At 47.1% G+C, this 17,332-nt stretch overlaps 1 long non-coding RNA gene and 1 pseudogene across 2 annotated transcripts in view; both read left to right on the top strand.

Annotated features, from left to right (window-relative positions):
* The window catches only part of LOC148056176 (uncharacterized), a 56,921-nt gene that overhangs the window by 25,789 nt on the left and 13,800 nt on the right, over window positions 1-17,332 (top strand). The window contains exon 4 of one of the 2 annotated variants that reach the window (XR_015703879.1): window positions 1,115-1,947. The exons of the other annotated variant lie outside the window; for it this stretch is intronic. This is a non-coding gene — a long non-coding RNA (uncharacterized LOC148056176). Of the gene's footprint in view, window positions 1-1,114; window positions 1,948-17,332 lie in introns of those variants that run through there. 2 annotated transcript variants of the gene reach the window in all.
* Window positions 3,740-6,338, top strand: LOC148056177 (uncharacterized; annotated as a pseudogene).

Below are 17,332 nucleotides of genomic sequence, written 5' to 3'. Positions count from 1 at the left end.
GAAGCAAGATCTTGAAGAGAGGCTGGTCTACTGAACTGAATAAGAACAGCTTCTGACAAGTTTCCAGCCATGATGAAACAGGCACTGGACTTTAGCACCAAGCAGGAATAGCACTAGCTTATGCGTTTGTGCTCAAGACAGTTACACAATTGCATTACATTAGTTCCTCGATGTGATGATTGCTGCTAAGACCTTCTGACATGGCAGAGACCATGGCCAAAGACGATGGCTGTCAAAGTTGCAAGTGAAACTGGACTGATGCCACGTAACACGCCAAGCAGTCAGTGTTCACACAGTAAATACAGGCAGCTATATACGTGATGCTGCAGCTGCCAGTGCTCAAGGAAGGCTAGGCTAATCTCTTGCCAAAGGAGATCCTACTAGTTCAATTGAGAGGAGACCCCATCACTGGGAAGTCTGTTTGTGCTTGGCTGCTGTAGGTGTCTACTGTTTAAAGCAGAAGCCATCCCTGAAGTCCACATTGCTTGCAGCACCCTGGTCTGTAGACAAACTCATCCTTCACATGCATGGTTTATGTTAGATGCTCTGTTCTCATCTCCTGTTCTGTGGTCCTTCCGTTTCACAGTTTGCTTCTCGTGAGTGTGTTAGATGCTTTCACTGTTAATATTGGATTTGCATAAAGGAGAGCTCATGGGAATAGATAAAAGGCTTACAAGCTTCATCACCAGAACAGTCACTATTTTAGTCTGAATTTCCTGGGTTTGATTGAGACCTAATGACCCTGGGGCTCAGGATGTTTAGTAAACCAGGTGTGCTGAACGTGGTGGCTGGTGCCGCTTTAAAGGGCAGAGTGAATTTGTGACAGTAAATGTCCTGAGAGCATTTGGACTCTGGCTGCAATGCTGACCAGCCCTGCTGCTAGTAACTGGTTTCACATGATTGAAATAGTGGGCTTCTGTGCAAGTGCAAAGCTGTCTTGTGTATGAGGCTGTGTATGTGGCTGTCCAATGTAGCAGTAAAAATGAGAGGAGGTCATTCGGCTTCCAAGAAAACACTGGAAGGTCACTCTGAGATAGCTGTTTTCTCTCTGACGTGTCTTCTTGTCTTTAAGTTATGAGTGATGCTCCAGGCTTCTTTAACTATCTGTTTTCAGGCTCCTGAGATTGTGTTCCCAAGTCCTGCCGAGCTCCATGCGTGATGTGCCTCTCCTTCCATGTTTGCCTTGCTAAGCACAGAGGTTTTCTACAGCAGGTCAGCGGAAATGTCGGCACTGTACAGCTTACGCCCTTGAAAGAATATACAGCCAAGGTTTTACCTTGGTGAGTCATTCTAGCAGTCCTAGTGTCTCATGTAAATGTCAGCCCTTACTTAGTGTAACTCTAGATCTTTGTGAAGAGGACAGAATTAGACTGAGCCAAATGAAGAGTCCAAGGACCTTTGCAACCCAACACCAGAATGATTACAAGGTACATACAGATCATGCTGTTGACACAAACCATAATGACGACATTCTAGCATTACCTGAATAGTTGACATGGCTGCAGAATTATGCTATATGCAACACTCGGACAAATTTAACACAGGGTTAGGAAAGCATTAAAGCTGCATGGAGCCCCTTTGCCAGGTGTCTAGATCATGGAAAACCCATTAAATCTGTTTTAGGAACAAAGTGAGCATCTGCTGGATCTGAAATGCACTGCATTGTAAAGAGTGTGTGTAGGGGGGAGGAGTACATTTTAAAATTTACACTTAGAAGTGAGGCAGACCTAGACTGTATCGTCGTATTAATGTACCAGCATGTCTTTTATTTAGAAAACACGCTCAAATAGATATACAGGATAACAACCTTCAGTCAATTTGAAAGCAATGCATTTTGCAAGCCATCTGCATGGACCTGATGGTGTTACTTGTTTTCAGAGAGATGTTCAAGCTTTGGGACTGTATGCTAGACACTTGGCTATCTTGTGGCACTACCCTACATGGCTTAACAGTGATATGAACATAGCACTGCAAAGAATGAGGCTTTCCCAAAGCCAGTGGGCTGGAGAAGGCTCTGTCTGGAGCTGTATTTCTTCTGTGCTGTATGGCTAAATGGGGAAATTGTCACCACTTCAGTAGCGAGCTTTCTAGCTGTGGGTTACTTGGTGATGTGGATATGTGATTTGAAAGTGGCTTCTCTGTTGCTCCTGGGGTGTGAGTAACAAGACTTCTGTAGGAAGTAAGAAAAAAAAGATTTTGTTTCTCTTCCCACGCACCAAGGATCCTGAGATGACCGGTTAGGGAAATTTGTGATAGTTTCAAATTGTGGAATGATTTCTTAAAATGACTGCTCTTTGGGTGGGGAGAAGGGCAGGTTTGTGTTGGCTAAGATATTCTGAAAATAAGCAAATAGCTGGAAGAGGTTATTGTAGCCATTGATAAGGTATTTACAGAAACTGCAGAATCCTGATTGGATCTGAAGCTTGCTGAGAGTCTTTCTGAATTGCAGAAATGCAGCTGAACACTGAGTGCATTTCAAAGACCAATTTTTTGTAGCATATTTTCAGAACATGTAGCACTGAAGTGCTCTATTTCAAAGGCTCGTTTTCTGTGCATTAGGTTTTTAATGCCTCCCATCAAGCAGGTAGGATATTAGATTTGCATCTCAAAGACTGTATATGGAACTCTTGTGGGCATTTCCATACGTGCTGCTCAGGAAGGGCAGAAAGGTACGCTGGCTTTCAAGGACAGGCTCACTCTGGGATTAGCAAAGACTTTCAAGCATGGAGAACATTACAGCTGCCGAAATGCATGTACTGTGCTCCATGCTTTGAAGTCTTTGCTAAGTTTAAGACGAGTTTGTCCATTGTAGAGAGCAGACTGTTGCAAGGAAAAGAACATCAGCAATCTCAATGTAATGGCATTTGGGCAACAGTAGCCTTAATATAGGAAAAAGCACAGTAGAGAGCTTAATCTTGGAATTAGTTAAGACATGTCCCCAATGAGATGGTGAGCGTTTGCAAACACACCCTGTGTATGGCTCACGTGGTGGTGACATCTGTGGGATGTTGGTGTCCATGGGCAGCGGGCAGGGGTGCACGTACTCAGGGTGTTATTGCTTGTGGTACACGTCCCACTCCAAGTGCAGTGTGAAGAGATGGGGCCTCAATATCTCTCCTTTCAAATCACCTTTTGATTGCCTTGAAGGTCCCCTGATCCAGCCCTCAGAAGAGAGCAGAAGTCCCTCCTGGCATGGCTCTGGGGCCGCCTAGCGGGGTGTGCTCCGTGCAGCCCTGTGGGACCTGCTGTGAGAGTCCGTCTGTTCATCCAGCGGCTGGGAATGGCTCACAAACTAGGGCTGAGAGTGAATTAATTTTATCCCTCATATTAGATGCCTCTTCTGAGTACAGCTGTTTCTCAGGGCTGGAAAATCCTGGCTTTCCCCCCCCTTATTTGGATAACAGCTGAACTGCCGACAGATATTGGACACTTGAGTCAAACTGGAGTTCCTAGAACCAAGTGGCTAAATCCCCTTTTAAGCACCGACATTAAAAGACGCCTAGAGCTTATTTTAAGAGATGCTAAGCTTCTACTTGAAATCATGAGGCTCCATACTTGTTAAAGTAAGTAGATTCATGTCAAACAGAGATCCTGGTCATTTGCTTCCTTTCTTCCCTATAAAAAAAAAAAACAACCCTGCCCCACTTCTTCGCACGCCAGAACATTACAGGAGTGTGGAAGGATTTTGAGCCCAGACTGCCTGACACATGAGGACTGCAGATCCTGGGGAGCATAGTGCATGAAGACTCTGGTGCCTATGGCTGTAACCTGCAGGATACGTGCAGATGTGAGTAAAGACAAGAGTATTTGTGGAGTCCCTGGGCATCCTGATGCATCCGCCTGCTTTCTGCCGCCTCTGCTGTGTGTACCCTTGGCGTTCATGTTGCACAGGCACATCCCAGTGGCTGCATTTGGTGGAGGCTGGGCGTCCTTTATGTGGTCCTTAAGGACAAGTGTTCAGTGCCACAGAAAGAATGTAATTTCAAGAACCTGGAGACTGCTGTTTCTGCAGTTAGGACGCTATATAGTAACAAAGCTACTTGTTCACCATTCCTAAGTGTGTCCTATGCAGGATGGTTGCATGGACGAGCCCTCACTTCTCCAAAACGATTGAGATGTGACCGGCATTTTAGAAACAGGATTAGGAGTATTAAACAGCATGGACACTGAAGTTTTAGCAAACAAAATAAGCTCAGCAACAAGTAATTTACACAAATTTGAACGTCTATTGCAATCTTCTGTATCCACATTGGGAACTAACCAATGGCTCTCATCTGACACATTACCTCAAGGGCAAAGGATTAATGAAAAGGACTGCCAACTAATTGTGAATGCACTAGGCGCAACTCAAAGTAATGTCTCTCTCGCTCTTAGTTGCATTCAGGCCCAATTGTGGATACAATCTACTGTGGCAGCAGTTGTGAGCAACGGTGAAGAGGGCACCTTACCCTCTGAAATTCGAAAGGTAATCTGGGATAATGCAACTGAATTCGAAAGGAAGGAAACTCCAATCCTGGTGACCCCACCGACAGTAAAGCCGCAGCTTTTGTTTTGACAATATGCAATGCTTTGGTATACACCATGTACACAATCATTGCAGTGGGATTAAATCACGATGGAACTGTCCTGTGTCCATCAGAACACAGAGCATGGGCCCAGCAAAATGGGAACAAATGGCAAACTATTGGTGTTGGCGCGTGTGTTGTATGGGAACAACAGGGATTTATTTGTGGAAGTAATACCATTAAGGCCCAAGACACTGAACTGTTTGTCATTTTGAAATACATCCTGATGAACCCCCTGAAACTGTACTTGTATACGTTGGAAATGGATGTGTTTGTATGAGAACCCTTTGTGATTCTATATTTATAGACGATACCACTGTAGATATATACAATCACTCAAGTATCTGTATTTGTAATTTTACCAAAATCATAGGATGAGACTTCAACTATTCAGCTCCTGTCACAACTCGCCAGTTGTTACAATCTGACTATGCATCGTATCAAGATTCATTGCCTACCCCCATTGGAATGAATCTCACATTGGTGAGAAAACTGTTGCAGCATGATGACCTGAGTCAATTGCTAAAACAAATTCAGAACAATGGACAAAAACCCCTAATTACTGTCCATCACGATGCAGAGGAGATACACCATGTCCTGGAAAGAGTGAAGAAAGATGGAAAACATCACTGGTGGGAAACTCTTTTTGGATGGTCCCCAACAGCAACTGGGATTTTTAATTTGATGCTACACCCAATTGTAGTTTTGTTGATTTTGACCTTATGTGTTTACTGCTTATAAACATTCTGTATAGCAGATTTTGGCAAAAAACGAAACAAATTACATCAGTCCAGCATGTAAATAGATCAACTGATTCTGTATGTAACCTGGTATATAACTAACATTAATTATAACACTTGAAGATAATTGGACTCTTAACCTGGTCTACAACACGCCACATATTTATAACATAGAGGCAAGAGGTAACTGTACTGCCACTGTATGAGTCGATAAAGTGGATTGACTGTAGGCACGGGGTGGAGCATGACGGGTGCGCTCGACCCCTTGACCAGACTGGCGGTGGTTTGATGCAGGCTCGAAAGAGGTAAAGGCCTGAGCCGTAGCTGGGCCGTGAGCTCCTCGTGTTTCAGTCTGTTCTCTGAAAACCCGCAAGGGAGCAGAGCGACACAGTCAGCACCGATGCAGGTGAGCTTGGAACACCGATCATGCGATTAACACGTGAATAGCGCGTGGCTTTTCCAAGACTCCTTTATCAAGGGACAAAGAAAGCTGTGGGTACAAGGAGTCTCCTGCAGACCTTTTCCATTGCATGCAATTTGACTACAAGCCAACCACTTTATCCCCTAAATATGACAGCCGAAGTGAGCCTTCTTTGAGCTCTCCCTGCTTGGCAGCGTGGCTGCATGGTGGTGATCTCCCCTTGAGCTGGGACACCTCTCAAGGTTGCTCCTCGAGGCAGAGAGACCTTTTACCAACGACAGATCTTTGGTAAGTGACCGATATTGTGCATAACCTTGTAGTAGGGTAACTTTGATTGCATGCTGAAGTGATGCTAATGAAACGTTACATAAATTTTGCATGTGCAATCCCTTAGACATAAACAGTTGACCAAGTCTGAGACTAAGATTATACCTAGCCACACCTAAGCTCCATCAGGAGTTTAGAAAGCAAGGGGGTCTACTCTGAACCTCGTGACTCACGGGGAGGGTCTTCTTACTCTTTGCATCTCTGGTCTCTCTGTGAATCATTCTGACTCGAGTGTAACCCAATTTTCCTTGTATGATTCTTCCATGCAGTAATTAATAGAGTGAGTGTTGCCATACAACTTTGTTAAGTTGCGCTTTTACAACGTCATATTAAAACCACTTTTGCCTATACCTTTGTTGGTGATTCCTTAAGCATTCTAAATTACCCATTCATGACAGCTAGACAAAATTATTTCCCGAAAGCTGAGGGGAAACACCCACAGGCTCACTGTCTCATGGGTTACTACTTTGTAAGAACTCTCTGTTGTCAGTGATTGAACTGAGAGCTGCTGCATTGGGGCAGCGCTGAGCTGCTCTGGTCTGGTACAATTCCGTGAGCCACCTGACTGATCGGTTCCCCTCGTTGTAGCCGCACAGTGCCAGGAGCCAGCGGCTCCTCCTGCCTGCACCAGCCTGGCTGTGCGTGAGGACAGGATGAATCACGTTCTAGCTCTCCCTTTCACTGCCGACTGCTGGAGGATGCTTTCCCCATTCCCCCATGGATACCTGCAGCGATAACAAAGCAGAATCCTCAGCCTTAATACATAAGAGAACCCATGGTCTTTTTTTTAAAGTAGAAAATATCACAGTACGCTATTCAGCCAGCAAGTAAGTTAACCTCTCCACCCTAGAATACAATGATGACTCTCCTGTGAGTCATAAGGAGGATTCGGTTAAGGGGGCCAAAGAGAAGAGAGAGCAGTCTAGCCAGCTCGACACTTCATGTGGGGCACACCTTCCAAGGAGGTGGATTTGTCATTCCAGCAGGCTTAGAAGATCAGAATTGTGTGGTCAGTGCATGTAACTGTGCATGACTCATGGCTTTGCTATCCAGTGCTCCAGCGATGACTTGCTCTTTCTGCTGTCAGTGGCTGTACCGTTACGTTTGCACTTTCTGCAGAACGCAGCACGTTCTGATCTCCACGGTCCCCAAACCAGACCTGTTACCTGTGCCCCTCCTTCTTTGTGAAGAAGGAATTTTTGTGAACAGCACTGTATGAATTGGGACTGCAGCATGGAACGGGATGTCTTTATTATACTAGTAATTACCAACATGGAAAAAGAGCCTTTTCTGTCCCAGAGCCTCTTGCTTTTACTTAGCTGATTTTAATTGTTTTGAGGAGGAATAAAGAGAAAATAGATCCTCAGGTGGGAACAGGTTCACATGGGATGTCTGTAGACTGATAGCAGTAGCTGAGTTGCACTCAGAAGCAAATAGGAATCTGGGGTAGCTTTTGCAGAGCCTGCATAATATTTTCCTCCGAAGCGCTACGCAAAGCAGCATGTGCCTGCTGTAGCTTCCGTCATCTCCGGTCACACAGGTGCGTCTTGAGTGGTCATCCCACAGCGTATCCTGACTGGTGGTCTGGTGCTTCTGCCACATAAACCTGATGTCATCAAAGCTGGTGGATCTGGAGAAGAACCAAAGCTCCTGAGCCTGCCTGCCCTCTTGTCCCACTGCATGTGAGGCCCCTGAGCTGCCTGTGCTCTTGCTGTGCAACAGAGAAGGCTGCAGTGAAAAGGGAGGTGAGTGACTGAGTTCCATGCACCTTGTCTGTCTCTAGTGCCATGAGAGCTGCCTCCAGCCCGTACCCCAGGCAGGGGAGCCCGTGCACAGGAATAGCAGCACATAACCCTCCAGGCTACCCATTGCTGCATTTTATCACCTCGCATCTGTCCCCACAGTGAATTCTGGCCTAAAAATCTTGTCCTGGTTCAGCTCCACCAGCACCGCTCACACTGGGAACATGTTCATCCAGAGCTGCTGCTGGGGGCTCTGCCGCTGCCCGGTCTGCCCCCACTCCAGTGTGCCAACCCACCGACACCTGGGACGGGCAGTGTCAGCGCTTCCACGAGCGGAGCAAGGCAGTGGGTGAGATTTGAACTTGCACAATTAAACAAGAAACCCAGGATCCCCCTGGAGACTGTTTGGTTGAGGGGAGTGTTATTTAAAGCGCTCTCCTCTCCGGTTTCACTGACATGCCAGGAGATGTTTTTAGCTCACTTGCTTCCTGACAGAGGAGCGTCTGTCTGTGCTGCTGGGGAGAGCTGTCCCCGTGTCCCTGCGTTGGTGGCGCGAGGATCTGACCAGAGGGGCCTGCCGCAAGGCGTCACGCCAGCGCTGTGCGGTTCCCCCGGCAGCCGAGGGGTGTGGGGGGGGCATGTGAACCGCAGGGGTGGCCACTGGTCGTTGGAGATCGGTGAAACCGGTTCCCCCCGCACCGCTGTGTGCAATGCCGTGGGGTGGGCAGGCCTGGGAGGTGGGAGGTGAGCATCCGAAGGACAGGGTCTTTGGCCACCTCCTGCTCATGCTGGGGCAGGTCTCTTCCCTCTGCTGCAGCCTGAGCAGCAGAGTGATCTCTAGTGACTGATTGTAGAATGATGCTGGGGTAGGATGTTAGTGCTGTGTGGTGCGAGGGTAGCAGTGAGGGAGCTGGGGGATGCAACTGGCACTGGTGCCAACACGAGGAGGGGGATTTTCAGTCATTTTGGCCTTGCGTGGCTCTTGCAGAGCCTGGAGGGCTACTGTGCAGTGGGGCAGAGCTGGCGTCTCTTAAATACTTGCTCTCAGTCCTATGTGTAGGCTAGGTCTTATCTCTGATCTCTTCACCAGAGAAGCCGACACAGCTGTTGGCATCTAAAAGAGAGTCTGAGTCTGCACCAACAGCTCTGGTTCCACCAGTGGGGCTCGTGGTAATGATCCAAAACTGCTGGGACCCAGAGCGCATCATATAACCAAGTCTGGAAGACCTGCGGGGGTCAGAGTACTGGCATCCCACTGCATGTGCCGCAGGATCACCACGAAGCTCAAAACAGGGACCTACCTCTTGCAGCGTGAAACATGGTAAAAAACGATTCCAGCCTCTGAGCTCTTACACAGAGCATAAATCCTGCATTCAAAGTGCAAATAATCAGAATATCACTAAACACTGTAGTTTAGAGGCATGTTTGTAGAAGTAAGGCGTAGACTATGAAGCAGTTAAAAGTGCCAATTCCCAAAACTGTCATTATTCAAGTTGCCTAATTTAAGCCGTCACTGTACAGTCAAAGGAAGCTTTTTATAGGGAAATAATTTTGCAAAACCCAAGCCATTTCACAGAAAATTGAGCTGGCAAAAAGTGTTGCATAAAATTAAATAACTTGCACCGATGTTTCTTGAATGAAAAATAAACGTACACCTGGTCTAATGGTTATTTTCTGTCTCTAGGAAGCATCAAGATTGGACTGCTTAAGCTCTCACAAACATCTCTTATGACAGTGACATGTGCCATACCCTGTGTCCAAGGAGGAGAAAAGGTTAATTTAAATTAATAACAATGGCATTTGGGCTTCTGCAAAGTACCGTGTGCCTGGTTTATGCCGAGTAGTGAACTCTTCATCGTTGGGGAGCACTCGCGCAGGCTGGCAGTGGGCTGTACGGCCAAAACCCCTCCAGGAAATATGACCGGTCTAATTTTAACTACGCAGACAGCATTTGATATGGAAGCAGCTGGTGTCATACAAATCTGCAGGCCTGTCAAACAACCCGAGTGCATCGCTAAAGCAAATATGTTCATTTTCACCCAAAGGCAATCTAGAAAGCCAGGCCTGCTTTTAGCTTGCACTTGACTCAATATAAATCAGAGCTGTAGCTTTGTAACCATAGAGGTGCAGTGCCCAAACTCTTCGATTTTAGTGCCATTTCATTAGAAAAGTGAGGCGTGACTTATTTATTTTTCTCGCCCTGTATTGCATTTCATGCTAGTACATACCTGTTTCTGTTTACAACTGGTGGAAAGGTTTTCTGGTCATACTCTCTGTTCCCCTCTTGTGAAAAGGCTTTCTACAGTGAAAGGTTTATCTAATGAAAGCCAGCAGTGGTCTGAGCCTAAGCTACTGGTGGTCTTTGGATCTACTAGATGTCATTCTAATTGCTCAAGAGTATATCTAGGCAGTGATCTCAGTGGGTGATCGGATTGCCGTCTTTTTGGCAGCTGAGACACAAACTTCCTAGGTAGAAAACCCCTAAAAATACAGCAGCACTTGAATTTTCTATCTACTAGAGAGTGACAGAGATAGCGTGCCTGCTGAACTCCAGCTCGAGTGTCCCGTAAGCAAGCTATATTGCTTAATTACTGGAAAGTCTCAGGAAAACAAAAATGCCTAATGTAGTGCATACCCAGCTGCTCTGGAAACACTTCACCCACCAGCATTCAGCGCCGAACGCGGCAGTGTCTGGGTGGCTGTGAACTCCAGCGAGTGCTGCAACCGGAGCCTGCAGCAGCCCTGGCAGCCAGCGAGGGGTTGTCCCCTGCCAGCCGTAGCCTTTGGAAATTAGGAAATGATAATATGAAGGCATGTGTGCAGTGCAAGGCACAGGAGAGCCAGGGCTTTGTCTCTGCCTGCCGTCCTTGCCAAAAAAAAAAGGTTGCTTCTGTTTAGAGAGCTGGTCAGTATATGCATTTCAAATGTTATAGGTTAAATAAGAAACAGAAGTAGAGGCGAGTTACAGTTCTTGTTAATAGTATTTGTGGTAAATGGACGAAGTTCCTCTCTCAGGCAGTGAAGATGCACCACTGAATTTTCTTGCTACCTTTTGCAACAAAAGCTAGGAATTTCTCTAGGAGATGACACCATGTTATGGACAAAGCTCTTGAATACCCCAGTCTACTAATTAATACAACTGAAAAGCAAAATATGAAAAGGAAGCGTTGCTATCCAGGTAACAGAGGGAATGAAGTTCCTTTCAAGAGGCAGGTCCTGCCCTCGGTTTCGCCTCGCTCCCCAGTCCATCAAGGAAAACACTCAACTCTTTTGTCATTTGGAGCTGGGAGGCCCCAGACTCCCATCCACACCTGGCCTTGTTTTCACTACACTCTGGATTAGGCCTACAGATAATGTGCAAGATGTTGATTGTGCCATGGGGCTGGGGCTGTGGGTCTGGCACTGCTGGGGCAGGAGCAGAGGTTACTGCCCAGCTCTGCCCATTGCTTGCGGTTGCCCTCTGCTGCTGCCCTGTTGCAGGGGGCACAAACAGGGTGTCCTGCCTCCTTGGCTGCTGCAGAGGAATATCCAGGTAATGTGTTTTTGTGGTACATGGTGGTAGCTTTTGAGTTAGTTCACTGGAGTGTGAACTTCTGTGGCTACAAATGGTGTGCTGTTAGAGGATCAGAGCAGTCTGTGCTGCTGAAAGGTGGAGCAGGGTGAAAGACTAAATCCAAATCCCATGCCTGTGATTCTGGTTACCTCCATTACATACAGTTCCCAGTGCTATGAAAAGACACTCACTGTGAAGATGCATTATATTTTCTGGCCACTTTCTTCCCTGTAGCATCTCTGTCCCTTCTCTTTTCTTTTTCACCAGCCTCTGAGCCATGTTTAGGAGGAAGCTGTGGAGCCCAGCTGATGCTCTGCTGCACAACTGAGCCCACATCTCAGCTGAGTGTCTTATGGGCTGTTTGCCTCTTCTCTCAGCCCAAGACACTAAATGAAGTATTGGTGGCTTGGCTGCTTGCAAAGTACCTCATCAATGAAGTGAAATGTCAAGGGGGCAGATCTCATCATGGCTTCACCCCTTGTACATGTGCTGTGGAGCTGGGATGCTCTCTGGTTGGCAGTGGAGTCCTCTCTTGCTTTGGAAACCAGAGTCTTCCTGGGTTTCCTGGGTGTGAGGGTAAGGGAGGCTCATGCAGGCAGGAGGACTGAGCCAAGCATGCTGTTGTGGGGTTGGAGCTCCTGGTTTGCCAGGATGCTTAAATGGCCACCCTTGATGAGCCTACAGATAAGAGCAGAGCTCTGTGTGCCAGAAAGGGGAATTCCGCTATCTGAAATCAAAAATCATATCCCTGCTTCTCCTTCCCACCCCCCGAAAAGTCCTCATGTGACTTGAGAACATGATTAGTATGCTAGAAATTAAAGTGTTACTCACCTCTCTAAGCCATCAGTTTGGTTTTGGGGCTCTTGCTTCCAGCAGCTTGAGTGAGCGCTGAGTCTTGAAGTGGAAAGTCTCCGCTCCACCACCTCCCCTCCGAGGACTGAAGGCTGTCTGGGGTGGTGGGTTACATTTCTAACGTTCAGATCCCTGCTCGTGAGTGATGGCATGGCGGGAATGTCAGCTGTATGGGAATAAACTGCAGCAATTTATTCTCTCCAGCCTGTTTGAAAGTCAACAGAGCGGCACCATTAGCTGGAACAAAACGGGTCCACTGTTGAGAGGTACAATGGTGGCCAGATCTGTAGTTGCTTATAATTTATCATGCTAGTAGTCCTGAGTGCTGGAAAGGCGCCAGCTCAGGTCGATTGTGACTCTCTACATTGAAAGAAAGCCAAGAAAGAGAAGTGTAGCAAAACTTCATTAGAAGCAGGACTCTCTTATACAGAACTGGAATGTAAAGAATTTCCTATTCACTTGGGATATAAAGAAAACCTGAGCTTCTCCCCTCTCCCCAAGTAATGAGGAATGCGGGGGAATAGCTTGGGTTCGGTGGAGCCAGCGTACCTCTTGCTGACTTGAAGAGTTTCACATTAGCATCCTCCAGACTTGGTAGAAGAGCTGTATAAAGCTCGTGGGAGCTGAAGTAATGTCCTGAGGATGGCAGAAGCACGGTGCCATTATGCATTTAAATTTCAAGCAAGGTGCATTATTCAGTGAGGTACCGTGTAGGGAAGGAGCTGGAGCAAGGGCATTGCTGAAGTGCAGGGCTGTGTCTGTGCCCAGTGTTAGTGCAGCAAGTTTACCTGGGAATTCCTGTGCTCCAAAACGTTAGTTAAAACAGCTCATTTGGGGGCACTGCTTTGGGTAGATGCATAAAGGGTGGAGAGATCCCCAAGCAAAGCTGCCCATTGCTCCGAAAGTGTCTGTAAACAAATTGGATCTTGTCCTCTACCATAGCAGAGCACTTCCACAGCTGGAGGCCGAAGGGGTGTTAGACCCTTCAGTCTTGGCATTGTCAGCCTTCATCACCTTTGTGACCATGAAAATAACCCAGCTGCTTTGCAAAGCCCTGCCCAGCAGTCTTTTAAGTTACGCTGAATTTGTTACCTTTTGCAGGGTTCTGGAGGTCTTCCCCAGATTGCCAGTTGGGAAATATGACTTGCAGTTGGGTTCCCTGCAAACACAAGCTCCTGAATTTTTCTAGTTACCTGCCTGCTTCATTCATGCTGAGTCCCAGAAGCTGTGTGAAAAGGTATAAATTACTTTTGGCTAAAGCATCTCTCCTGGCACTGGTATTAATAGCTGCATCATTTTTTTGTGTCCCTGCAAATTGTATCAAGGCCATCTGGGCCCGAGGACAGGTGGATCCTGCCCTCCAGCATGGCCTATGGTGTAGGGATGCTCTGGGACCTGCACCTGCTTGCATCTGCTTCCTTTGGCTGTCTTTTGCCTCTCTGGTTCTCATCTGTGCTTGAAGACCTCTGAGGAAGGGGTCTCGAACTGCAGGAGCGCTGCTCTTTCCCTCCTGTGGATAACCAACTCTGCTGCAAGTCAATGGGATTTGCTTGGATCCTCTAGCTAGACAATCTAGCCTGAGGAATTTAAACTATTATTCACCTCTTGATGGCGTAATTATCAGATGAACTTCTGACACTGGCCTGAATGCAGGGGTGCTGGGAAGAGACTGGCTATTCCAGCCATCTTAAACCCTTCCCAAAATGGGAAAGCAGCTGGCGCAAAGGCCACAAATGCTGGGGCCCTTCTTCCTGAAGTGCTTCTGAAATGACATTTCAATTTATACCACATCAAACTCTGAGACAGATGAGTAGTGATTTTTTTTTTTAATTTTTATTTTTCCAAAAGGGATTTCTGAATGGAGGAATGTGTGTAACAAATGGTTGTGGTGTGAAAATGAATGGACCTGCCCTGTGGAGAAACTAGGTATCTTCACTGGTAAGTTGGTGTCTAGGGTAGTTTTGACAGTAAGAATTGAATTAATTCTTATGGCTGGATTCAGAGTTCAGGCAGAAACTTCTCACTTCTGCGAGAAAATCCAGCACATCTTCCCACTCTTGCATGAAGAAGCTGAGGTGGTGTTCATGTCATGAGGGAGCTTGGGATAAGGAGGGAGCTTGGCAGTGCTACAAATTTTGGGAGAGAGAGGAGCTCCAGGTAGCCTGGCAGGCCACAGCTGGTCTTTCCCAAAGAGTGATTTACCTGTGGTACCAGAGGCTGGTTAAGGCTAGCTGCTGGAAGAGAGGACGCTGAGCAGACAGCTGTGCAAGGGCAGCCTTCTGCATCTGCCTGCAGTACATGTTTGAAGGTGGTGGCGCCCATTGCTGGTAATAGGGCTCTACCTCTAAGAGATCCTCAGCAAAGTGCAATGAACATGGTTGCAAGTTAAAAATAATCACCTGCAAACAGAGAAGGAGAGACTTGGGGAGGTTCAAGTCACACAGAGGTGTCATTGCCAGAAGGTGTCACAGCCTGCCTGTGGTCCAAAGGCAGTGGAGGGGCTGTGAGTGCATGTGCTGGGAGGCTCCCCAAGCCCTCCCGCCTGCCTTCTCACCACTGAGGTCTCCAAGTGGGTGGTAAACACTGATAGACTCAGCCAAGTTTGGCTAATTACACTTAGTCAAACCTGTCTGAAACTGGACTCACCAGTAGAGTCAGCCAAGTCCAGCTGATTAAACTTAACCAAGCCCGTCTGAGATCTGCAATTGTTGGGCTGCCTCCATCTTTGATAGTGCACTGCTCCAAACCCAAATTGGGATTGGTGCAGTTCCTCTGGCTTCAGAGGGGCTGTGTTTGGACAACAGGACACATTTGACATTTCTCCTGCCATTACTACTTGTTCCACTAAGATCTGATGTTCTCACTGAGCCAGACAGATCAGTCTGGCTGGATGCTTATCATAGGTATCTTGGTATAAATTCAGATTATCTCTGGTGATGTCACCATTAGATGAATACTCTTCTAAATTATGCTGGCACATGTTTGTAGACTTCAAGGGGATTGAGCAAGTGTGGTAGAAAAGGATTGCAAATGAGCGTGAGTAATTTGGAACTGTGTTATTACGTAACAAAAGTGGCATTGCTGGCAGATGTCCTCATCTGTCACTATTAACTTCTGAAAGCAGCTTAGCAGAGGTGCCTGCTTGCTCTCCTCACGCTGAATCCCAGGAGCAGCGTTTTAATGGGGAGTCTGACGAGCCTCAAATTAAAGTTCACTCACAGTGTTGCAATAGAGACCTTACTATACAATGCCTTGAGGCATCTGCTTATTGGATGATCTTACAGCTATGCTTTCTGGCAGCATTCCCTTGGGTTTAACTTCAGACATTTTGACATATCTAATATATTTTCCACTGTAACTTAAACCTGTGCCAGTCTGGGCTATACAGAGTTATCTATAGGCAATTTGAGGAGTGGTGAACATTGTTGGATGTTTGCCAGTCCTGGGTAGGACACTTACACTGATATCTATAGAGACAGTGTACTGATGTGCCCCCAAGCTGGGTCCTGACAAACCTCTGCAGGCTGCATCGTGATACTGCTCCACAAAATATGTCAGAATTTTGTGTGAATTTTACCCCTGGATGTGGGTCTAGGTTTTAGCCAGCTAGAATCAAGATATTTCCACAGTGGGATGTTTTATCCTGGCCTTTCCCTAAGCAAGCCACTTGCTAGAGCAGAAAAGATTGCGTTCATCATGATCTCTTGTTTCATTGACAGTGGTTCTTACAATTGACTTTTCCCTTTGGTCCTTAGGAGACAGAGTCACTTTTTTGATGTAGAGAAAATGGCTAAAAGCAGAGACTTTTCCTTTTGGCGTGCCTCAGCCAGAGATGGTCAGAACAAATGCAGCATGCGGATCGCCTGCACTTTGCTTGCACCGCCCAGGCTTTCTGTTTTTAGGTCTGGCAGAAACTCCCTCTGCATGTTCAGAATGCCATCCCAACAGCTGCAGCCCTCTTGATAGCCACGCAAGCACCTCTGGCCTGCAAGTCTGCAGGTGTCAATGCCCGTAAGCAAGGACATTTAAAAATTACATTGTCTGTGCTCTGCCAGAAATATTCTACCTGCCTTCTCTGTATGGCACGGCACCTTTTATCAGCCTTTATGGGTAGGAAGAGGCATGGTATCTGGCATGAAACCTGTTTTCTGGCTGGAAAGCAGGCTTAAGCGCTTAAGGCAGAGCACAATTGTCAGTATAAATAGCTCTCCGGAAGGACAGTGGGAATGATTCTCATACAAAGCAGTTGAATTGGGCCCCAGCAAAATAATATCCTCCTTGTCAAACTCAAACCAGTATCTCGGGAGCTGCCATCTCTGTGTCAGGTCTGGAAGCAAACTGAGCATCTTGAAAAGGCAGTTGGGCAAGTGGTTGTGTTTCCAGTCCCTCAGGTCGCTGGCTGCAATGGTCTCACCCCTGGCAGGGAGGGGGGAGGTGCCCCGTCCCTGCACTGGGCAGACGTGTCCCAGCGCTCAGCCTTGCTGCTGGCCGGCCGTCTTGTCACCAGGCAGCACCTTCCTGGCCAGGGCAGCCGGGACCTGCTTCCCCGGGGATTTGTCACCTCCTGCCCAGGGGTTCTGAAAGTGGGGTTGGCTTGGCTGGAGGATGTGAGGAGGAGGGTGGCTGAGGAAGGCTGCAGGGGAGCTGGTGTGGGAAGGTGGCTCTCAATAGTGTGAAGGATGGGGGGTTGTGAGCCTTTGGTGGTGTCTTCGGTGGAGGAGCTGGATGAGAGCAGGCTGCATTTCTGTCTGGGTTTTATATATGGAGCTGGTTCTGTGTGTCCTAAATAGTAAACCATTTTTTAGGAAAAGTGCATGGTGGTGTTCTCCTCGGGACTGCTGGGTTTATGAGCTCCAGGAGTCACGCTCCCTGCTGAGAAGCTAAAAGTAACGAACTAAGCTAAAAGCTAAAATACCTTCAACCCTAAAAGTAAGTGGCTATTCTGTTTTTATCCTGCTCTTTGCCTCTAGAAGGGCATTGTGTCTAATTTCATGCGGCATTAAGGACTGTGTCAGCAAGGATTTGCTTGTGATATTTCCCATGTAAATAAATCTTGTCTAAAACCCCGTTTATTCCTAAGCTGCCACAGGAGACCCTCAGGCATCTGAAGGATTTTCATTTATGCCAGATAT

The sequence above is a fragment of the Nipponia nippon genome, unplaced genomic scaffold, assembly GCF_047370975.1.
Source record: "Nipponia nippon isolate SJK-2023a ecotype South Korea unplaced genomic scaffold, ASM4737097v1 scaffold_17, whole genome shotgun sequence".
Classification (NCBI taxonomy): Eukaryota; Metazoa; Chordata; class Aves; order Pelecaniformes; family Threskiornithidae; genus Nipponia; species Nipponia nippon.
Note: the sequence above shows the minus strand (reverse complement) of the source record. Positions and strands in the feature narration are given on the sequence as shown.